The following is a 7,654-nucleotide window of genomic DNA, read 5'->3' on the forward strand; positions in this document are numbered from 1 at the left end:
AGCCACGCTTTCCTTTACCCTACCGGTGGTTTAAAATAAAATAGCTATCAATCAACAAAGTAGTGATTGACAGAGCTAGGCCGATCTACATGCTCTGATACATAAAATAATACTGAAGTCGATTATCTGAACAGCAATGCCTGATAAACGATCTTTCCGTCGAGCGCTTGAAGTTCCTACCTCAAGTTTTAGTACCCTTATACGATCTGTCGTTTTTTTCTTACTTTTGTTATAGTTTTCCTTAAAAGACGGGGGAAATGATGTGAGAGCGATTTAAGCTACGTTTGCATGTTTCTGGTTGTGAAAGAGAGTGGAATTAATACTTTGATGTCTTCATTATGTAACATTCAGACTGATGACATCTCGAGCCTTCAGGCTAAGATTAATAGATTTAGCGTTGCAAGGGTTAAAGTACTATCGCTTAAAAAATATATACTTAACTGTGAAAATAATATAAAATATATGACAACCTCTTACATATTGTATAAGTCGTTTAATCGAAGATTACATTCTCAGAAAATAAATTACATTATACCCGCTCTTTGCCCGTAATTCGCATTTAACAGAAAGTTTGGATTTGCTGCATTGTGAAAAAATAATCAGGCTAGGACAGTTTGTGGTTTTTGGATTGCCTGAATTTATTATACAATAATGTAATCCTCAATGTAACGGTTCCGTCCTGCATCGTTTACATTCAAATTTCATAACAGGAAAAAAAATATATAATTTCCCTGCTTAGAAAACCTTCATTCGCAGGCGCTTATAAATAAAAGATACTGTAACAAATATGCCCCTGCACATAACACGGATGTTCGCCGCCCGGGCTGAGGAAGCCAGCAAGACCCCTGTTGAGCGATGCAGGAGACCTGGGTTCACGCCCAAGTGGTAGAGGGAGGATCTGGGAACTGGGAACTGGGAGCGGTGGGGGCACAAGTCCGAGAACCAAAATTTGTTACATTGGTGTTAGGGTGGGATTAATGGACAGAGACCTACAGCACCTGTCGGACTCAGAGATGTGCCAGTTCTCCCAGCAGATGAGGGACACCCTTAAGCGCCAAGAACTAGAATCGCTCCTTGGCACCACTGGCGCAGTCCTTCTGAGGGCTACCCTGCGGTTATGTGCCCAATGGAGAGGGGACTATTTACCACGTCACCTGAGCTGAAGTGATGGGAAAGGGACAATGGACCAGTGGGGACCAGCTACCGAGGTATCAGTATCAGTTTCAGATGGCGGCCTGGGAGAACAGCTGGTCCCAGGGGGAGATGCCAGGCCACCTTGCCATCGCCAGGCTTTGCTGGATGTCCCCACTGACCAGTGGTACAGTTATATGGCGTTGGCCATCCAGAGGCATTTCAGTGGAGGAGGGGAGGCACCCAGATTGCTGTGGGAAAAGCTGGCCCAACAACGGCACCTACTGGGAGAGCCCCTGGGGTCGGTCATCCCAGACGTGGCCTACTTCGCCTGCCAGGGTGACACCACTCTCCCGTAAGAGGCGCAATGAGAGATAGCACCCCAGGCGACAGAGTTGCAGCACCATGATGGGCGCTCCCTGCTGGGCGACAGAGGCCACATCAGAGGAATCAGGTGGGGAGGAGGAATTGGCCACCTTTTTACCACTGTGGACTTCACCCAGGAGGTGTCGGGCGCCGGAGCCGGAAGCTGTCGGGAAACAGGAGTGGAGCAGCCTAAAGGGAGGCAGGAAAACCCGGAGGAGTGCTAGACCCCGTCTGCCATCATGGGGTTTGTTCCTTTCCTGCCTCACTGAGGGCTGGCATCGAGACAGCCAGACCCCCAGGATGGGAGACTATCAGCCTGCGCCTGAGAACGGTGACGGGACAGTGCGCAGAGGTCCTCAGCGAGCGGGTGCTGACTGACTGTGAATGTGAATTTTAGGGCCGCCCCCTTTTATCTCATCCCAATTCGTGAGGACTGAATCCTGGGGGACTGGTTGGCAGGAAGGTGGCTGCCTAGACTTGAGCTGGTGGCAGTTGAGGGGTTGATGGAGGCCACAGGCATAGGGCAACTTTGTGGTAGGCAGGCCTCCGGACGTCCATCTTCTAATGCAGAGCCAGGAATGGTGTGAGCGTCTGGCTTTCGTAGGGAAGGGCTGAAACAGGGCAGGTGCACAAAATCAGCTAGAATGTGAAAGAGACAGAGTGCCCTTAAGGGGGAGGGATTACAATTGTGACACTCAAGTGCAATGAGCAAAATAATTTGTGTCAAGGATCACCTCAAGAAAGAGAAAGAGGAAAATCAACCCTGATATTTTTACCAATGACTGTGTGTGTTTCTTTTCTTACTACTTCATGTCCTTCTCCTGCCTCTTCAGTGTTCAGACAAAAATGATGCTCAACATCCATTTTCAACACATGAGGATATATGTCAAAACCTGATTTTGAGTTCTTTAAAGCATGTGTGCAGGCACTGTTCATTCATTATACATAAATGTAAAAAATGAACTCTGACGTTTGGTGACATTAAGTTTTAGATGAATACAAGAGAAGAGATCTTCAGGTGACTTTGATAGAGAACAATGTTGAGTTTGTGTTCTAACCTGTCATATTTTGTTTGTACCAGTTTTCATAGTCTGAGAGGGGTAATAAAGAAGCAATCAGCCCTGGCTCATCTCTTCTCGTTACTCCTTTTCTGGGCCGACGTGGCTCTCACAGCCCATGACCTTAGCCATTAAGAGAATGAACATGAGCTCTTCACAACAAGCACTGTGTAGAAAAACAGAAAGTATAGGAATAGCAGTTTTCCTCTCACCACCCAAGAACCTCGTGTTACAATGAAGTTTCAACTTCAGAGTGCCCCCAAGCTCAGATACAGCTACCCTTTCACTTTCAAAATGAGGCTGTGTATATTTATTGATATCATGGCTCTGGGGAGATAAGATAAAAGTTCTTTAAGCAGGTCATAAAACTAAGCATATCATATCTTCAATGAGTGGCATTCTGAAAATGAACCTAGCGAAGTCTGCAACAATAGAAATATATTTGCACTTCCTGGGATCGTGGTCTTATTAACTACAACTGGCAAAGCAAAATATCTGTTGAGGGGCCTGTTCACACCAGCTCAGGCGGTCAGAGACTTGATGACAGATCTGGAATAGTAGGATGGCTGTGATGCCAGATTCTAGATTATAGATTGTTGACTGGACTTTTGAAGTCACTTTTAAAATTAAAATGTATGTGGCATATTAGAGCTTCAGTACTGTCAAAGCCAAAGATAAAATCAACATAGTGCTGCTCAAACAGTACAAGCTTCCTATCTATTACAACTGCACTCATAAGAAATGCCTGTGAAACTAACTGCCCATAAAGAGGCCTAAGAAATTCAGCACTCCTGTCCTTCTACAGTATTTCCTCTTGGAGCAAGTAGAGTGATAATAACCAATGTCCAGGAGTGTTCACTCAGGGTATGGATTGTTAACCTGCTGATATGAATCTGCTGGCTGTTGACCTCATGATCAGCGCCAGGTAGCTTATTCCCAAGGAGCAAGGCTCAAGCTACGCTCAAGAGCCCATGGAATTTGCATGTTAGATGGTACTGTAAGATCCCCCCTTCTTGTCTGTTCCAGTCTAAACTCTGTTCCGGTGTTTAGTAAAGCTAAACAGTAAGCAGGTGTTTAAGGAAAGCCCTAGAACTACTGAACGCTTGCTTGAGGAGCTTTTCTCTTTTGAGACTGAGCAAAGGCAGACATAGAAGTGTAAATATTGTTGCTCTGTACTTAGTGTCTATGTTCAAATGTACACTTCTGTACACTTCAGATATCTGGACTGTTGCTTGACAGCTCTTGAACCCATCAGTATTTATTACCTTGATTAATGGAAATGCAGGTTTCCCCAAAAAACGATCATCCTTCTTTTATCTGATTTCAGTTTTGAAACCGGATCATTCCCCTCTTAACATGGTATAAAGTTCTGGAACTAACTCGCTCTTTCTACATTAATTAGCATGTTGATTTCAGCCCAAAATATAAAACTCTTCACCTTGACTCATGAATTACTTTCTTTTTTGAAGGTTGTTCCTTTCCACCTGTCCTAGAGAACCAACTCCTGTGTGCTCAAGTACTCAGAGCAAAATCGTTCGTGTCAAGAATCACCTCAAGAAAGAGAAGGAGGAAAATCAACCCTGATATTTTTACCAATGACTGTGTGTGTTTCCTTTCTTACTACTTCATGTCCTTCTCCTGCCTCTTCAGTGTTCGGACACAAATGTTGCTCAACACCCATTTTCAACATATGATGATATATGCCAAAACCTGATTTTGAGTTGACTCTGACGTTTGGTGACATTTGAGTTTTAGATGAATACAAGAGAAGACAACTCCAGGTGACTTTGATAGAGAACAATGTTGAGTTTGTGTTCTAACCTGTCATATTTTGTTTGTACCGGTTTTCATAGTCTGAGAGGGGGTAATAAAGAAGCAATCAGCCCTGGCTCATCTCTTCTTGTTACTGTTTTCTGGGCCGACTTGGCTCTCACAGCCCATGAACTTAGTCATTAGGAGAATGAACATGAGCTCGTCACAACCAGCACTGTGTAGAAAAACAGAAAGTATGGGAATAGTAGTTTTGCTCTCACCACCCAAGAACCTCGTGTTACAATGAAGTTTCAACTTCAGAGTGCCCCCAAGCTCAGATACAGCTACCCTTTCACTTTCAAAATGAGGCTGTATATTTATTGATACCATGGTTCTGAGGAGATAAGAGTTATTTAAGCAGGTCTTCAATGAGTGGCATGCTAAAAATGAACCTAGTAAAGAGGTCTAAGAAATTCAGCACTCCAGTCCTTCTACGGTATTTCCTCTTGGAGCAAGTAGAGTGATAATAACCAGTGTCCAGGAGTGTTCACTCAGGGTATGGATTGTTACCCTGCTGATATGATTCTGCTTTTAACTGATTTCTAGTTTGAAAGTGGATTATGTTTCTCTTAACATGGTATAAAGTTCAGGAATTAATTTGCATTTTCTATAATAATTAGCATGTTGATTTTAGACCAAAATATAAAATGTTCTTTATTGAATGTTGTTTCTGCACTCTGTCTCACTCTGCCTTGATCTGTTATTTTCCATGTTTTAGTCTCATCTTACTTTCTGGCGATCCTGCACACTTCTGCTTCTGTTCCTGCTTACCTGGTGGTCTGTGCACTTTTGGTCATTTCCAGTCTTGTTCCTGATTATCCTGTCCAGTCCTGCTGTGCTGCACAGTCACCTGCCTGCATCACTCCCACTGCTCCTGTCCATTATTGCAAATCAGCCTCGGAGTCTTCCATCATCGCTTGCCTCAGCTTCACATGTTTCCATTAGACCTCGTCCTTTCAGGTACATCAACTCTTGCTCGCATTAATGCCTCTTTTCAATAAACTAGTCTTTATCTCATGTATGAATTCTCTCATTACTCAATAGACTGCAGGATTTCTTCCACTTTGCCACAGTGTAACACATACAGCATTCCCAGCTGGAAGAGTCAGTCTGAGAACAGAACTCAGACAGCTCTCTGCAGAGTACATCTTTTACCTGGAATCAGTGAGTCACTTTCCTGGCTACAAATGATGGTTGCAGGCAGAGTGCACCATCTGACATTGTATAGCAGATCATCTGACACTGATACTTTTGAATGGCTATTGGATAATACACAGTATATATGTATGAAAAATGTAGCATATCTGCACACACAATAGAACACAGCTTAAAACACCATTAGCCTATGTTTGTTTTATATTGTCAAATATCTTAGTGACCTTGTGGATTAGAGAACTGCGCTTTCCTCTCCAGAGAGTTTCTATACTGTGATCATACACTGTGTACATAGAGTGTTCACGGAGACTCATTCACATAGTGTACACTGTAATAATGAGAGTATTTTTAGAGGGTGGTTGAGAGAGTGATATTTGGATTGAACACCATGCAACCATATGAGGAACTTTTATCACCGATCTGGAAATAGGATCAATTTTAACCACTGATCCAGGTGCCTGATTCTCATGCCTTTTTATGGAGGAAGAAGATTTGAAAATCGGTTCCTTCTATGACTGGTGGAGGTTCAGAGGTTCAGAGGTTCAGAAAAAAATGTACTCTGCTGTGTCACAACACATAGTGTCATAGTGTCCACATACGTGAACACAGTACAGAAACGACCTGTTCCCCTGTTGTTGTCAACTAAGGCTGGCTTGTAACGCATCTCAAGGGCACAGGGGATATTGGGAAACTGCAAGGATGAGGCACTCTGTCCTACTGACACATGGAGAACATGTTGAATTAAGCTTGGACCACTACGTGTTTGTTTTTGTCAATTTTGAATCCAGGACAGAAACATTCACATTTTCTGGATGCAGGGGAAACAGTTAAAAAGGAAAACAAAATCTTTAGTTGTAGTGAAAATTGAATAATTAAAATTATGGGAAGTGGTATTGAAACTGTACAATGCACTAGTGAGGCCTCATTTAAAATATTGTGTACAAAAGTGGTCACCATGTTATAGATGTTATAGAAATTACTGTATATTGGAATTAGTGTAGAGAAGAGCAAACTGAGCTGAAGAAAATGAACTACACTGCCAGGCTGGAGTAACCGAGTCTCTTTAGATTGAAGGGAGTGTCCTACACTTAAAGATTGAAGGATCTGCTGGTCTTTTGGGTGAAAGACCAGCAATCTTGGTGTCTGCAGTATCAAGGAGGAGATTCGAAGTGGCATTTCAGTGGGTAACAGAAGATGATTTTGCAGCGGAGCAACAGACATTGAGAGTATGTTGACTGGTGTGCTGCTCATTCTAGTATGGAGCCAAGTATATTGGTGTGAAACTTATACTGGTTGTAAGAGGACCCAGGGAAAGGTCATCTCTAACAGGTATTTCCGAAATGAAACACTGAAAATACTAGAGATGGACCTTAGCAAGATGGCGGACAAAAAGAATCAGCTGACCAGTAGATGGAAAGGGATGAGACACAGCTGAGACGCATCAGGAACCGAAATATAAGTGCCCCGGAGGCAGTGAACAGGGCGGAAGCCGGTTAGGTGAATGCGTTTTGGAGGAAAAGAGTGGAAAGAGGTGCATGTTAAGGATCGGACTAAGGAATAACGGACTACTGCAAGGAGAAAAGGTTTATGTTTTTGGATTACGGACACTGGTTAAGGATACATCGCGGATTGGCTTTATTACGGACTTTTGGATCTCGGAACGGATCAGGACTAAGGGAACGGATTACGGACTGTATTAGGAAGACAGTTATTGGAAGAAACGCCACGGATCTGAGGAAAGAAAAGTGTGGTGTAAGTACTACCTTCGTTTACATAAACTCTCCCCCGGAGACACCACATGGTGTTGAGCCAACTGTACTGGTGCAGTTCAAGTATGTGGACACTATGACACTATATATTGTGACACAGCAGAGTACATTTTTTTTCTGAAACTTCACCGGTCACCCATAGAAGGAACCCATTTTCAAATTTTCATATGGTCTAAAGATGATACTGGTTTGGAGCCAGGGTACTGTGTGTCTATGTACAAAATCTACTGTATAAGAGTTTGAGGAAGAGTTTAGTGAAAGGATGGGGAACATAGTAAAGTCCGAACAAAACACATTTCCTCTTTTAGAAATGTCAAAAGTAGCTCTATGTGTCATGAGCTGTGGTGTGTCACTGTGTGATGT

Source organism: Lepisosteus oculatus, chromosome 14 (assembly GCF_040954835.1).
Source record: "Lepisosteus oculatus isolate fLepOcu1 chromosome 14, fLepOcu1.hap2, whole genome shotgun sequence".
Lineage (NCBI taxonomy): Eukaryota > Metazoa > Chordata > Actinopteri > Semionotiformes > Lepisosteidae > Lepisosteus > Lepisosteus oculatus.